At 40.9% G+C, this 16,775-nt stretch overlaps 1 non-coding gene across 1 annotated transcript; it reads right to left on the bottom strand.

Moving 5' to 3' along the window:
* Nucleotides 1-12,966: 12,966 nt before the first annotated feature.
* On the bottom strand, nt 12,967-13,160 carry LOC128654975 (U2 spliceosomal RNA). The gene has a single exon (XR_008401597.1). It is a non-coding gene; the product is annotated as a U2 spliceosomal RNA (small nuclear RNA).
* Nucleotides 13,161-16,775: the final 3,615 nt, after the last annotated feature.

Genomic DNA, 16,775 nt, shown 5'->3' with positions numbered 1-16,775 from the left:
CCCCCTCCAGGAACAGGCACACCACAAATCACCTTGTCTTTTCTTAATGCACATAATAGTGGCTCAACACAACAGATAAATAAAATAGGTGATAGGGGACAGCCCTGCTTAACCCCAGACTTAATAAAAACACCATCAGTTAAAAACCCATTAACAGACACTCTACTCACACAACCATCATACACACTCTTAATCTGATTCAGCATCCGTACAGGCACACCCATCCTCTCTAAAACCGTAAATAAAAACTCATGTGACACGCGATCAAAGGCTTTCTCAAAATCTACACTAAAAAGAGCCAAGCTCTGGTCCCTATCTAAACAATAAAATATCGAATCTCTAATCGTGCTTAAAATTTCCGTTATACTCCTCCCAGGCACCGCACAGGCCTGACAGGGGGCTACAACTTTGGAAATGACAGATTTCAAACGGGATGCTAAAAGTTTAGTAAAAATTTTATAATCAGTATTTAAAAGTGTAATGGGACGCCAGTTCTTAATACAATCTTTATCACCTTTTTTATAAATTAAAACCACAACTCCCTGCGTCCAAGATAAAGGTAAAATATTAAAATCACCACACTTTTTAAATAAAATCATAAAATCATCCTTTAAAACATCCCAAAAAACCGTATAAAATTCAATTGGTAACCCATCATTCCCCGGGGTCTTACCATTACTAAAACTTTTAATAACCCCTAAAATTTCCGCACAACTAAAATCCTGAGCTAAAAAAGATTGATCATTAAAATTAAAAGAAGAACCCAATTGTGATAAAAAATGTTCTTTTAGGGAGGGATCTAAAAATTTGGGAGAATATAAATCCGAATAAAAATTAAAAACCTCTTGCTTCATACCATTAATATCAGATTTCCCCTCTATACCCCCCATAAAACTCTTTTTACTAACTTATTTTTTAAAAAAGAACCTAGAACACTTCTCATCCTCCTCTAAAACTTGTACTTTAGAATTAAAAATTATTTGTTTCCCCTTTTATTCTAAATTTCTCCTAATTTCTTCTTTTAATTTTAAAATATCATCGTCTACATTAAAACCATAAGAACGTGCCTGATAAAATGCTTGAAGTCTAAAATTTAATTTACAATAAAATCTCTTTTCCCTAGCCACTCTTTTACCCTTTTTAATAAAAAAAAGTCCCTGTTATGCTCGTGGGATATTCCACTATCAGACCGAACTCGGCCATTAGTCTTCTTATCCCGGCATTGAGCCGGAATGATAGGGAATATTCCAGAGCAGAAAAAATTTGCAAGATGAGATAAGCAGCACTCACCACAGGCAGGATAGTCTTCAGGGCAATGGTAAAGCAGTCCAAGGGTAAATCACTAGAAAGGTCAGGCAGGCAGAGTTTGGCAACAGAGAGGCTACCCAGAACAAAAGGGGTTAATCAAGCAGACAAGTAAGACAGAGTTCATCAGCAGTATATCAATCCAGCAATTTAGGGTTTAATCAGGCAGAGAGGCAAATAGCAGTAACGATCTATCACCCCCAAATCTAAAAAAAAAGTTCTGCGCTAAAAATCCCCAAGAGCAAAAATAATAAATGTAGTGTGTTTAAATATTTAAATATATACACAGCTAAAAGTCAATACAAATAGAGAGTTCTCATCATGATGACCTAATGTCCAGTATGTGCAATGAATGCAGTCCACAGAGGGGATAAGAATCAACAACTGAATTATACCGACACAGTACCTTTATATAAACGGCTCCGCTTTTAATCAGCTTTTGGATCTCTTTAAAATGCAGACCAGATCTTCCTCTGTGGCGACTTTCTTCCCAATGGTATACACGCTGAAACAAACTTCCCCACTGGTGTGTAGCGTGTACACTGTGTGCAGAATTATTAGGCAAATGAGTATTTTGACCACATCATCCTCTTTATGCATGTTGTCTTACTCCAAGCTGTATAGGCTCGAAAGCCTACTACCAATTAAGCATATTAGGTGATGTGCATCTCTGTAATGAGAAGGGGTGTGGTCTAATGACATCAACACCCTATATCAGGTGTGCATAATTATTAGGCAACTTCCTTTCCTTTGGCAAAATGGGTCAAAAGAAGGACTTGACAGGCTCAGAAAAGTAAAAAATAGTGAGATATCTTGCAGAGGGATGCAGCACTCTTAAAATTGCAAAACTTCTGAAGCGTGATCATCGAACAATCAAGCGTTTCATTCAAAATAGTCAACAGGGTCGCAAGAAGCGTGTGGAAAAACCAAGGCGCAAAATAACTGCCCATGAACTGAGAAAAGTCAAGCGTGCAGCTGCCAAGATGCCACTTACCACCAGTTTGGCCATATTTCAGAACTGCAACATCACTGGAGTGCCCAAAAGCACAAGGTGTGCAATACTCAGAGACATGGCCAAGGTAAGAAAGGCTGAAAACGACCACCACTGAACAAAACACACAAGCTGAAACGTCAAGACTGGGCCAAGAAATATCTCAAGACTGATTTTTCTAAGGTTTTATGGACTGATGAAATGAGAGTGAGTCTTGATGGTCCAGATGGATGGGCCCGTTGCTGGATTGGTAAAGGGCAGAGAGCTCCAGTCCGACTCAGACGCCAGCAAGGTGGAGGTGGAGTACTGGTTTGGGCTGGTATCATCAAAGATGAGCTTGTGGGGCCTTTTCGGGTTGAGGATGGAGTCAAGCTCAACTCCCAGTCCTACTGCCAGTTTCTGGAAGACACCTTCTTCAAGCAGTGGTACAGGAAGAAGTCTGCATCCTTCAAGAAAAACATGATTTTCATGCAGGACAATGCTCCATCACATGCATCCAAGTACTCCACAGCGTGGCTGGCAAGAAAGGGTATAAAAGAAGAAAATCTAATGACATGGCCTCCTTGTTCACCTGATCTGAACCCCATTGAGAACCTGTGGTCCATCATCAAATGTGAGATTTACAAGGAGGGAAAACAGTACACCTCTCTGAACAGTGTCTGGGAGGCTGTGGTTGCTGCTGCACGCAATGTTGATGGTGAACAGATCAAAACACTGACAGAATCCATGGATGGCAGGCTTTTGAGTGTCCTTGCAAAGAAAAGTGGCTATATTGGTCACTGATTTGTTTTTGTTTTGTTTTTGAATGTCAGAAATGTATATTTGTGAATGTTGAGATGTTATATTGGTTTCACTGGTAAAAATAAATAATTGAAATGGGTATATATTTGTTTTTTGTTAAGTTGCCTAATAATTATGCACAGTAATAGTCACCTGCACACACAGATATCCCCCTAAAATAGCTATAACTAAAAACAAACTAAAAACTACTTCCAAAACTATTCAGCTTTGATATTAATGAGTTTTTTGGGTTCATTGAGAACATGGTTGTTGTTCAATAATAAAATGAATCCTCAAAAATACAACTTGCCTAATAATTCTGCACTCCCTGTAGTTCTGGCGTATGAATCCAAGTATCTGGATGATGACGTCACCTAGTAGTGCGTACGGTGTCTCTGGTGCAGCTCCAACGATGCTGAGTTCTTTCCCTCTTAGCCGATATCAACATGAAAAACAATAAAGGGAACGAGCGCAACCACGATTCAAGTGTGTTTATTCACAAATACACAAAAAGCGCACAAACCGTAATGCACTTACAGGAACAAGAATTTAAAACCGCATGTATAGATGCACATATAGAAGAACAGCAGCCACGGTATTCCGTCAGAATAATTCACCGTAGTCCCACAGGGTGATATCTGGACCCCAATATCAGTGGCTTGTAATGTTAAAGAAAAGCTGGAATGATCAGATATGATCAAGAAAACATAATTCTAAAACCTAAATGCGTTTCCCCCGTTTTGCGAACGGGCTTTCTCAAGAGGACAGGAATAAAATACATGTGCACAGTACCTGAAATCTATTTAAAGGTACATTTGTCCAATCAAAACAAAGGGGAGTGTAGAAAATACATCCCCCCCTGGGAAAGAGTCCCAATAGTTAACCCCTTATATACTTGGATTTGTTGAAACAGTTTAAAAACATTTTAAAAACATGAACACCTAACCTAGGTACATATAATTACATATAAAATACAATACATAAAAATTATATTTCCAATTATTCCGTCTAAAATGTGATGTAATAAAATTCCCCTGTGATATTAATGAGAACAATATTAAGATAAATTCCTAAATACTCAGCCGAGTTAACTGATACTAAAAAAGGTCAAGCTAAAATATTTTGTAAATCTCTATCTTGGAAAATAAAAAAATATGTATTAGTGTTTTAGGATATAAAGTTCCTATGTCATTTTACATGTGAGCTGCCACATCTATATCTATATTAAGGCCTAATGGCGTTAAACATTTCATTCTACAGGTATATATCCATAGGGTTTCTAATTTTTGAAGTTTTAGGAGTCTATCTTTCTCTCTCTGGGTGGCACCCAATCAATCACCTGGATCCTCAAACTACTTGGGTCACAATTATCTACTTCCATAAAGTGTCTAGGTACACTGTGTTTATTTTTTCTTTAATATTGCACACATGTTCATAGAACCACTTTTTGATTTTTCTTTTGGTGCGGCCTATGTAAAATAGGCCACACCCACACTCCAAGAGAGAGACTACAAAGGTGGAGTTACAATTGCTCCTAATTTTAATGTTGAATTCTCGGGAATGATCCGAATTATAAAATTTAGATGTATTGTTACTATGCTTACACATTTGGCATTGGGACTTTCCACATTTGAGGATGCCCTTAGTTCCAGATAACCGAGACTTTGTGAATTGTCACATTTCCTATCTTGTTTTTCAACTTACTAGGGACTAAGATGTTTTTTAGATTCTTGCCTTTCTTAAAGGTTATTTCAGGTTGGTCCCCTATCTGCCTTCTTAAAGTAGGATCTGCCTTTAGAATAGGCCAGTGTTTTTTAAGAATTCTTATTTTATTAGAGCCTTCATTATATGTAGATATAAATCTAATGGGAGCTTCTTTTTGTTATTTAATGAAAGGTTTTATTGCAGATATGAGATCTATTCTGTTTTTTTTTTTTTTTTGGAGTGCTCTTTCTTTAGAATTCTTCAAAAGTTCTTTATTATAACATTTCTTAATTTATTTATTTTCCAGAAGTTCAGACTCTTTTAGGAAATGTTCTTCATGTGTACAATTCCTAAGCATTCTTAAATATTGGCTATATGAGATGTTCTGTATCCAACTTTTCTTATGTGCACTTGTATAATCAATAAAACTATTCCTTTCTGTAGGCTTTCTATAATTAGTTACTGCAATCTTATTTGCATCATCTCTATATAAAATAAGGTCTAGAAATTCAACCGAAGTTCTAGAATGAGGATCTGTGAATCCCAGATTTAATTAATTATTGTTCATTTAATATCTGCTTCATTACCCCTCCGGAGTATAATGTCATCAATAAAATGATTATATTTCACTATATTTTTATCAAACCGATTATTACTCCATATGTGTGAATTCTCAAAATGGTTCATAAAGAGATTTGCATATGAGGGTGCGAAGGTGGTCCCCATCGCAGTCCCTCTAGTCTGTAAATAATATACCTCTTCAAAATTAAAATAATTATGGGTAAGTATAAATGTAATACTATCAACCAGAAACTGGGCATGAGCCCTTGGGAACTTGGATCTTATGAGTTCTAGTTCTAATGCACTTACACCAGCATCATGAGGGATGCAGGTGTAAAGTGCAGAGACATTGCATGTTATCCATAACATGTCTTGTTCCCAATTCATCCCCTCAAAAATTCTAATAACCTCTTGTGTGCCCTTCAAAAATGCCCGTGTCTGGCTGACTAAGGGCAGTGAAAAAAATCCACATATTTGGAAAGGTTATCATAAAGAGAGTCAATCCCAGACACAATGGGTCTTCCTGGTGGATTGGCTGCATCTTTGTGAACCTAAGGCAAATGGTAAAACAAAGGGGTGGTAGGGTGAGGGTTCAACACAAATTTATATTCATGAGCATTAAGAATTCCTTCATTTTTGGCTTCCATTAGTAATTTCTCAAGATCTTTAGTAAATTTCAAAGTAGGGTCCTGTTTAAGAACCCTATAATTTTGAATGTCATTTAATAGTTTAGAAGCTTCCTCCATATACTGGTCCCTCTTTTGTATAACAATACCTCCGCCTTTATCAACGGAGCAGATCATGATATCTCTATTATGAATCTACATATAGGCTACACAGCTTTGCCTGGTGGGTGAGCTGTCACACCTATCTTAAATTGCAGCTTGTCTCTACCAGCACATAGGTGTGCTTCAACAGTATGTGAGTACTCATTTTGCTCCATTCTGTTTGTTTTGTATCATACCATTTGATTATACCACACATGAGGCGCCCCTCTGTCTTCTTGTACTTTTATCTCTATTAGTGCTCAGTTTTTGTAAAGCTTTCCTTTCAAGTATAGTCAAATTTGTCATTGTGTTTATTTAAAATGTTGTTTTCATCTTTAAAAACTGTTTCTATATCTTTTAAAACTAATTTAGTAAAAAAGGGAATTTGTTCACCTTGTGACCCTGCTGGATAAAATTGGAATGTATCATTTCAGGGGCAGATTCATGTAAAGATAGAGTAAATAATGCTTCTAATTCAGTATTATCCTGCATATCTGGAGAGGGAGCTTCTGATGTGTATCCTATAGCTTCTTCTTCTAGATTGTGTAGAATCCTTAATGTATCTGTATCAGTTGCCTGTATATACTTAACTTGATTAGTGGGTCTATTCTCAGGTTGTTCAAGGTCATGCCTTTTTAGAGTTAATTTTCTGATATATTTAGGTCTACAAATCTGTCAAACTTGTTAGGTTTAGACTTGGGTGCAAAATTTAGGCTAGATTAAAAATATCAGATTTATCCATTGTTAGTTTTTCCTTTCTTGCTGCCTGTATTCTCCTCCCTGCTCATGTTCCTCGTCTATTTCCAGTAGTCTTTTTCCATTTCTTAAATGTGGTTGGACTAGACTTTTTAGATCATCGAGAGAGACCGTAGAACCAGATATATCTGGTTCTATGGTCTCTCTCGATGATATAAAAAATGATGATGATTTTCAGTGGTATTATTTTTGGGTCTAGCTCCCGTTTTGTCCCAAATATTACTAGTCTCATATTTATTTAATGGTTCAAATCTATTAGTAATTGGGATATGATATCTAGCTTGTTCATTTTTTTTAAATATTTATATCCAGCAATGTATCATATTACAAAGTCAGAAAAAGAAAGAACAAACAAAAAAGTTGTTTAACTTTTGCGCCACACAGGGCCAAATATCGTATACAATATCTATAAATAACAGAGATATATATATATATTCATATACTTATTGACCTTTCCTAAGCAATTCATATTTGTATACAGTGCTGGGTTTTTCCAATATCTAGCTTGTTCTTGGTTCCAATAGGAATTGTGTTCTCTATGATGAGAGAAACCATTCCTATAGTTATACTGGTTTTGATGGTCCCTACGATCAGATCTAAAATTTGATCTAATAAAATGTTGATTTGGTGGTGGGGTTCTCAATTGATGATTATGATCATAGAATTGAAGATTTCTCCTAGGTTTAAATTCATTAGAATGCATATACTGCCTAGGAGTTGGAGGAAGTCTTTTAAAATATGTTCTCTATTTTGATTAGTGTATGTATTGTTTTTATTTGAATTTTTATTTTTCTGTACAGTGGAATAGGTTGTCTCTCTGGTTTGTTTCGCTAGGGCTTCTTGTTTGTATGTGTATACTCTGTTTTCTTTAAAATCCCCAATGTCTCTGACTAACTTTCTAGCTTGTTTGCCTGTAATTCTGCATCTAGTTTCTTAATTCTAAATTGTATACTTTTATTTCTATTTATCCATTTTTCTTCAGTTTTAAAAATTTGAATTTTTTATCTCAATTTTGTTTTTCTCTAATCGTTGTTCTCTGTTTTATTAAAATCTTAATTTGATAGAAAACTCATGCAATGCTGTTTCCCATTCAGTTGCATTTTCTACCTAATCCAGTTCAAATGCTGGATGTTTAAGTATTCTTAAGCTCCTAGGTACAATGTTATGCAATATATAGTTGTCTAAGAGCATTAAGTCCTGCCAGTCTTTGGTGTCTTATTCTAATAAGTGAAGAAGGATCACTAGGGGGGTATTTAATGCACTAGCTTCCAGGGTGAGGAGATTAAAGTTTCTACGTCTAGGTTCTCTAAGTGCACATTCCCCAAAGGAGTCAGCCAGGTAAATGATTAGTGTATCTACCCAAAATATACACAGTGAATAAAATAGATGTTGTGAACTTGCAGATAAATATATGTTGTGAATAGCAGCTAAAAAAACTGGATATAAATAACCGCCTTCTGCAGGCTAACAATAATAGAGAGTGTTAAATAATATCCAAGAAAATTTCAATATATATCTCTCTGGGGAGTATGTCACAGACAGTATAAAGAAACAGTATGAATACACAAATCTAAGAAAAAAAGTTCTGGGCTAAAAATCCCCAAGAGCCAAAATAATGTAGTGTGTTTAAATATTTAAATATATACACGGCTAAAAGTCAATACAAATAGAGAGTTCTCATCATGATGAGCTAATGTCCAGTATGTGCAATGAATGCAGTCCACAGAGGGGATAAGAATCAACACCTGAACTATACCGGCACAGTACCTTTATATAAACAGCTCCGCTTTTAATCAGCTTTTGGATCTCTTTAAAATGCAGACCAGATCTTCCTCTGTGGTGACTTTCTTCCCAATGGTATACACGCTGAAACCAACTTCCCCACTGGAGTGTGGCGTGTAGTTCCGGCGTATGAATCCAAGTATCTGGATGATGTCACCTAGTAGTGCATACGGTGTCTCTGGTGCAGCTCCAACGATGCTGAGTTCTTTCCCTCTTAGCCGATATCAACATGAAAAACAATAGAGGGAACAAGAGCGCAACCACGATTCAAGTGTGTTTATTCACAAATACACAAAAAGCGCACAAACAGTAATGCACTTACAGGAACAAGAATTTAAAACCGCATATATAGATGCACATATAGAAGAACAACAGTCACGGTATTCTGTCAGAATAATTCACCGTAGTCCCACAGGGTGATATCTGGACCCCAATATCAGTGGCTTGTAATGTTAAAGAAAGCTGTAATTATCAGATATGATCAAGAAAACATAATTCTAAAACCTCAACGCGTTTCCCCCGTTTTGCAAACGGGCTTTCTCAAGAGGACAGGAATAAAATACATGTGCACAGTACCTGAAATCTATTTAAAGGTACATTCTTCAAATCAAAATAAAGGGGAGTGTATAATATTAAGATATATTCCTAAATAATCAGCCGAGTTAACTGATACTAAAAAAAGGTCAAGCTAAAATATTTTGTAAATCCCTATCTTGGAAAATAAAAAAATATGTATTACAGTGTTGTTTTAGGATATATGAAAAAAACAATGTTTAAGTTCCTATGTCATTTTACTTGTGAGCTGCCACATCTATATCTATATTAAGATCTATCACACCCAGGAAGACACACAAAGTAACACCTATACATGGGCAGTGATAGATCGTTTCTGTGGAATTTACATAGGCGCAGGATTCGCGCCACATGGGCATAGACAGAGGAGTGTGCAGCAATGACGTCAGCGCCACACGCATCTGGACCCGACACAGCCTCTGATATCAAGCAGGGATGGAGATGCCGTGCCCCTAGCAATGGCTAGAGCGGTGCAGCGTGACAGTCCCGAAATAAAACTTTAACCTTATCCCACCATAAAATAATGTCCTCATCCCCCCGACTAAAACTCCACCTCTTATAACTAGCAATAAAACTCTGTCTAATAAAATCATCATCTAAAAGAGAGGTATTTAGTTTCGAATAAGAAGATATAAAATTCTGCTCAGCAGGTAACTCACACACACACTCTAAAAGCTTGTGGTCAGAAAACACATTCTCACTTAAAACACAAGACCGCAAACTATAAACCTTTGATAAAAACATAAAATCAATACGGGATTTAACCGCTCTATTACCCCACGTAAAACCAGGATCCGCACCATTCAACCTCATCCATACATCATTTAGCCTAAAATCCTCAATCATACCTTTCAACACACTGGCAGACCCATCCAAATGCTCACTCACACTCTCCCTCTTCTCACCTGGTAAAACACAGTTAAAATCCCCACCTAAAATCAAAGGTTCTGAACCTGCTAAAAACAAAGCTAAAATCTTTAAAAACTCTAACCCCTCCTTTTTAATAACCTGGGCATAAACATTAAAACACCTAAAACTAAAATTAAAATAACTAACATGGACAACTAAAAGCCTACCCGGGACAATTTCCACAAAACTATTAATGATAAAATCACGGCTATTAAAAAGGATACCCACCCCTACAGACTTGTTTTCGTTACTCCCAGACCATACGGATGGGCCCCTATCCCAATATTTTTCTAAAACTTCCACTTTATCATTTTTATCTATACAGCTTTCTTGCAAATGTCATTATTGGTATTACCCAAAAAAATCACACAGGACCTCTCTCCGACGAGGGCTTTTAAACCCCGTGCATTTAGCGATGCTATTCTATGCATCTGGAGAGGAGTAGCACAGTATCCTACTTAGAGAACCTCCTAAGCAGGAAACCATCCTGGCCCTCCGAAATGTCACTGGGCGCAGGGCTTGCTATAACCTCTCCAGCAGGCATTGATGTATCATCAATCCTGATAATGCTAGCTTCATCACTACTAGCCACTGAAATTGTATCTGTCCAAGTCAGAAGATAAAAGTCAATATTCTTTAAGTCTTCATGGGGGGAGACTGGATCCTGTTCCAGAGCAAAGAATCTATTAACATGCTCCAAGTGGCTCATAGAAGAGGAAGATTCCTCCTCGGGCTAAAATTTCGGCTTCTTATAGGGGTTTCCACCCCCCTTAGCCATAACATCCACTACAGAATCCACAATTTCGGTTTCTCAGATGTAAGCTTCTCAGCCCTAGATCCAGATTTTGATTTGGATACTACAGACCTCTCTTGCTGAGAAGAGGTAGGAGGAACAAAATACCCCTGTATTGAGTCAGAAGTACCCACCTCACCAATATCTATAGGGTCATGCTCCTCAGCAGGGAACACAGATTCCAGGACAACCTGAGATCCAATTAATTCTTTGTCCCCTTCCTCCATAGGTGACAAGGGGCAGACTGTTCTGCTACAGGATGCACCTGAGAATCTCCCTTCTCAGGAGGAGTACCCAAGTGCACCACAAAGGGCTGCTTGCTTGTCTCCCACCTTTGCGTCTTGGGACAAAAGCAGCTTAAATGATCAGACTCACCGCAGAGATCACAAATACGTATCCTACAGTCTTTATTCAAATGCACCGGTTGCTTACAAAACTGGCAAACTTGGTCCTCAACACAATCAGAGGAATCGTGACCATATCTTAAACACATACAACAGTACGGGGGCATCTGGTTGAAGACCAGAAAACCTCTGTTACTCTGATGGAGAACAGAGGGGGGGGTCTTAAAAACTTCCAAATTCCCCCTCATCTGGACTGAAGGACACACAGAATTTCCACTCCCCAGTACAGACGCCATAGGAATTAAACACCTTTCTCTCAGGTTTAAATCTAGCACAGAACCTGATAAGGTAACGGGCAATCTCCTCTTCCTTCACATGAGGGTTATACATGTGTACAATAAGTAAATTGTCACCACCACCAAACATAGGGGAAATTTTAACCCCTTGCAGATCTTCATGTGCTCTATAAATCTGACATTTCTCTAACACATTAGCCAGTTGGATAGAAATGATTGTCATGTCAAAATAGCCTTTCCTGTAAAAGTCTTGGAAGCACATGAATTGGTCAAATGAGAACCCAAACAAAGCCACCATAATTTTTTTTTTTGCATAAATACGCAATTTTTTAAAACCTGATGTTCAGGAGGCACTTGGATACGCAATGTATCATATGGGTAGGTTCCAGTAGAAGTATCCTGCCTACAACCTCCTGGTACCCCCTTACCATCAAAACAACCTCTGACACCTCCGACTCCTCCAACTTCTCAGACGACACTCTCCACAGACACAACTCCAACAATAGCTGCCATACTGGCAACTCCTATCGCAACCGGATGTTTAAGATAGCTGCCCCTCAATAGCAGCAGGTGGTGCACCTGAAGGAAACACCACCAGGCTGAGGGGACAGGTTCTTCAACTCCTAATGGCTCAGAAATTTGATCTGAATCAAAAGGCTGAGAAGCGATAACTGCAACGCTCTTGTCTGGGATGCCGCACACCAAAAGCACTCCCTCTGTCTTGGGGAGATGCAGCAAGCCACCAAAATCGCTTGATGACATTTCTAAGCAGCAGCGCTCATTGGCGCTCCCTGGCTGCTAGGCTAGGCCCAAAAAAGCCAACAATTTTCATGGCCCCCCTCCTTCCACCCCCCACACACGCTGCTGCACTCAGTGCCGGAGACAGAGACATGAAAGCAACTGGCTGCTGGCACCTAGCTACTGAATCTTCTAAGTATGCCTACCTAACTTGCTAGCACGCTCAACTCATTGCTTAGTTCCCTGTCCAGGCACCAGGTGAAGAAAGAAGCACACGGACAACATTGACACAAGCAGCAGCTCAAAGGACTTTTATTGCCTGAGAAGAAGGTTAGATTGATTGATAATTAGAATAGATAGAAATATATACGGACACAAAATCAAATAAATAAACCAACCAACCAAACAAATACATTTGGAAATAATCTAATTAAGAATGAAATAAATAATACCAAAGGCGTCGCCTCTCCAACAGCCATTTTCTAGATTTTTCAGCCACCACACAAGGGGTTAAAAAGAGTCTGAAAGCAAGCAGCTCGCACCAACAAAATACAAGCAAAAAAGAATACATGGAAAAAAAGCCAGGCAGGAGGATGCTTGCTGAGGCTTCTTTCCCCACTTGATCAGCTACTACTTGTTGTGATTCTGTTTTTGTCACACAACAAAAGAGGGGTGCACTGGTCCTGGAGGTACTGCAATACCAGGTCAATGCGTGGAGTGGACAGAGCAAGCTCTTCTTCCATCTCCCTGTTTCAAAAATCCATTTAATATATGGTACCCAGATAGGGCGCGTATCAGATATTAAACTGATAAGAACAGATTTTTTTTTTTTTATTAAATTATTTATTATACATAAATTATATAATTTTCAGTCATAACAGCATTCATACAACAATGTACTGTGACGCAGCACAGTTAAAGACTGTACTGCGCTGCTGTCATTTAAGTACTTTTCATTACATCCTTACAAATCTTACAACTTTATCCATACAATCACTATTCACAATAAATCATTATGTTAGCATGTTAGAAAAACAGGTGGGGGGCGGTGCTGGGGATGGGGTGGGTGGGCCAGGTCAGGTGCAGTGGGGGCAAGACTAGGGCTGTGATGGGATTAGGGCTGAAGTGGGACAAGGCAGCGGGGTGTTTAGTCCTCCTCCTCAGGGCCATTGATTATGGAATAGTCTCTGTGCAGGCTGTGAATAAGCCTGCAGCAGTCCTGAGTTGTTTTCCTCTCATTCTTCAGGATCAGACAATTTCTGGCAAACCATAGAGTCTTTGACACAGCACATAAGGCGCCATGCATTGTATACAGCGTCCATAGTGTGTGTGAGTGGGAAAAGTCCATATAGAACCGAGTGCATAGACAAATGCCGCCTCGGTACAGAGTCTTTTAGCTCAATCTCTAGCTCATCGAACAAGGCCTGGGCAAAAGGGCATTCCCAGAATACATGCAGAGCTGTTTCTTCTGCGCCACAACCGCGGGGGCAATGGCTGTATCTGCCCAGTCCTCTGGAGTGCATGAAGGATCTGAGGGGTAGCCCCACCTGAATTGCCATCCAGGAAGTGTCTCTGTGCCTGTTGGTGAGTCTCTTTGAAGTTACATTCCTCCAGACAGTCTCAGCTGTCTGAGAGGACAGTCCTTGAATGTTCTCAAGTAAGTCCTTACTCCTTATACGTTTTTTAAACCACCTTGGGTGTCCATAGATCAGGCTTGACTCCTCCAGATGGTGCTCCCTTACGAACTTGCAAACATCAAGGTAGAACCAGGGAGTGTTCCAGTTGTAGGGGTAGGAGTTGTCCTATTTGAGACCCCTCCATGGGGTAAAAGGAAGAAACGGGACTTGAAGTTTCCTGCGGCTCCCAGGGCATTGTCTCTCAAGGTCCTGCGCACGGCATTGCACGCGAAGAAAGCCTGCAGCATGGTGGGGATGTCAGGCACTCCTTTGCCTCCCTTGTGGGGCTCCTTGTACATTACTGTGCGCTTTACTCTGTCCACCTTTGAGCCCCAGATGAATTGGAAGACAGCCCTGGTGATAGCCCTGCTCACAGTTGCGAGAGGGCGCCAGGCCTGGGCTAAGTACTGCAGGACTGGAAGAATCTCGTTGCGCAGCACAAGTATTTTCCCTTTGATGGAAAGTTCTCTAAGGCTCCATAATCCAAACTTTTGATTCACTCGGGTAAGTCTCTCCTCCCAGCACTTCAGGGATCTGCCCTCTCCTCCAAACCAAACTCCCAGGATTTTGATGAGGTTCGGTCTGGTGGGGAAGGGTAGTGGTTCAGAAGCCAAATGCCATTCTCCAAAGAGCATAGTCTCCGATTTCCCGCAGTTGACCTTTGCGCCTGAAGCTCTGCCGAAGTCCTCACATGTCTGGATGAGTCTCCCCACCGACTTATGATCAGCGCAGAAGATGGTGACGTTGTCCATGTAGATCGAGCACTAAACCTCATGTCTTCCTGGTCCTGGTACGTTGATCACTCTGATCTCTGGGTTCTGTCTGATGCACTTAGCAAAGAGCTCTATACAACAGACAAAAAGGAGAGGTGAGAGAGGGCAGCCTTGTCTGATCCCAGACCGCACTGGGAAGGGGTCAGTTTTCCAGCCGTTCACCTGTACCATACTGAAAATATCATTATACATCAGGCTGACATAAGTACAGAACATATCTCCCAACCCAAACCTATGCATAAAGCAGTGAGAGACACGATTAAAGGCCTTCTCCTGATCTAGGCAGACCAGGGCCGCATGGATGCGGCGGTCCTTGATATAATGGACCGTGTCTCTGATGAGGGCAAGGCTATCTGCTATCCTGTGGCCAGGGATACCGCAGGTCTGATCTGGGTGGATGAACTGCCCTATAACCGTCTTCAGCCTGTTTGCCATCACCTTAGCTAGGATCTTGTAGTCCACATTAAGGAGAGAGATGGGCCTCCAGTTTTTAAGGTCGCATCTTTCCCCCTTCTGTTTATACAGGAGCATTAGTATACTCTCCTCATATAGCGCTAGCAAGTCCGGGCCAATGAGATCCCACAGCTTTACATAAAATCCCACTGGGAGACCATCACTGCCCGGAGTCTTACCCGGCTTAAAATATTTAGCGGCAGAGAGCAGTTCCTCGCATGTTAGCGGGGCCTCCATGGAGGCGGTATCTGTGGGATCAATGATGTTAGTGATACCTGACAGGAACCTATCTGCTGCAGCTTCCTCTGTTTCCTTGGGGGAGTAGAGATCCCTGTAGAAGTCTGTGACCACTTCAAAGACCCCTTGCTTCCCTTGCCTCAACACACCGTCTGGGTCTCGCAGCTCAGTCAGGGGGGTGTGTGCAGTGTGGAGTTGATACAGACAGTCACTTTAGTTACCCAGCTCAATTTCCGGCTGGGATTCATCACCTCCTGTGTCGGCTGCATCCAGAGGCTCCTCCTGGCTGGACTGTATCCACTGGTTCTCTGGTTTCTCCAAGCTCTCCTCAACGGTCTCTGACATGCTGCGATTGGCTGGTTCTTCTGTGGGTGTCAGGGAGTCCGCGATTTGCTCCATATCTTCCTGTAATCCATAGTCAATTGCGCTGTCTGGAGGGACATGGTTATCTCGGGGGGGCCTTCTTGCTGGTTCCAGCCTTGGGGCTTTCCTCCTGCAGCTTCCTTTTCTGTGGCTTCAGCTGCTTTGATAGTGGGGGACCTGCAGGGAGACCAAGAGGGGGAAAGGGGTCTGCAGCTGCTGGGTACTGGGTTAGAGCAGCTGCAGTGGGAGGGAGGGGGAAGGGGGAGGAAGGGTGTCTGCAGTGACAGAGCTGGCTATAGGGATTGGGGGAGGGGGGAGGCAGGGGGGAACAATAGCAGGCTGGGAGCTACTGGGAACTGCTATTGTTAGGGAAGTGGAAGGTGTTGCAGGGGGGGCAGCAGTTAAAAGAGCCACAGCAGGGGGTGCTGTTCGGGAGGCCTCCTTTTGGCTGAGCCCCTTAACAGGCTTCTCTCCCTTGGCGGGGGCAGGGTTGCCTGTGTTCTTACCCACATCAGAGTTCTTAGCTCGCTTCTTTTCCTGTGCGACAGGAGCTGGTCCAGAACTGCTCAGTCCCTTGCTTGCCTTGGCTGCATAGCTCCTGTTTCTCTTAGGGCAGTCCCTGAAGATGTGTGTTGCCTCTCTGAAGAGGTTGCACATCTTCTTCCTGGGGCAGTCCTTTGTGTCATGTCCCGGTACTTTGCAGTGGATGCAGACTTTCTCTTTGCAGTCTTTGCCCAGGTGACTGAGCTGTCCACACTTCCTGCAGGTCTTTGGGAAGTCAGGGTAGTACAGGATACCATGGTTGTTCCCGAGGGAGAAACTCTGGGGTAGGTGTTTCATGCCATCCTTGGCATTTTTTTCGTCCCTCAGGCATACTATAACAGTAGTTCCCAGACCAGTAGCCTCCTTTGAATAGGATCTTTATGGGCTGCTTTACAACGGTGCAAAATTGGCCCAGGAAGGTAGTGACATCT

The sequence above is a fragment of the Bombina bombina genome, chromosome 3 (genome assembly GCF_027579735.1).
Source record: "Bombina bombina isolate aBomBom1 chromosome 3, aBomBom1.pri, whole genome shotgun sequence".
NCBI classification, from domain to species: Eukaryota; Metazoa; Chordata; class Amphibia; order Anura; family Bombinatoridae; genus Bombina; species Bombina bombina.
Note: the sequence above shows the minus strand (reverse complement) of the source record. Positions and strands in the feature narration are given on the sequence as shown.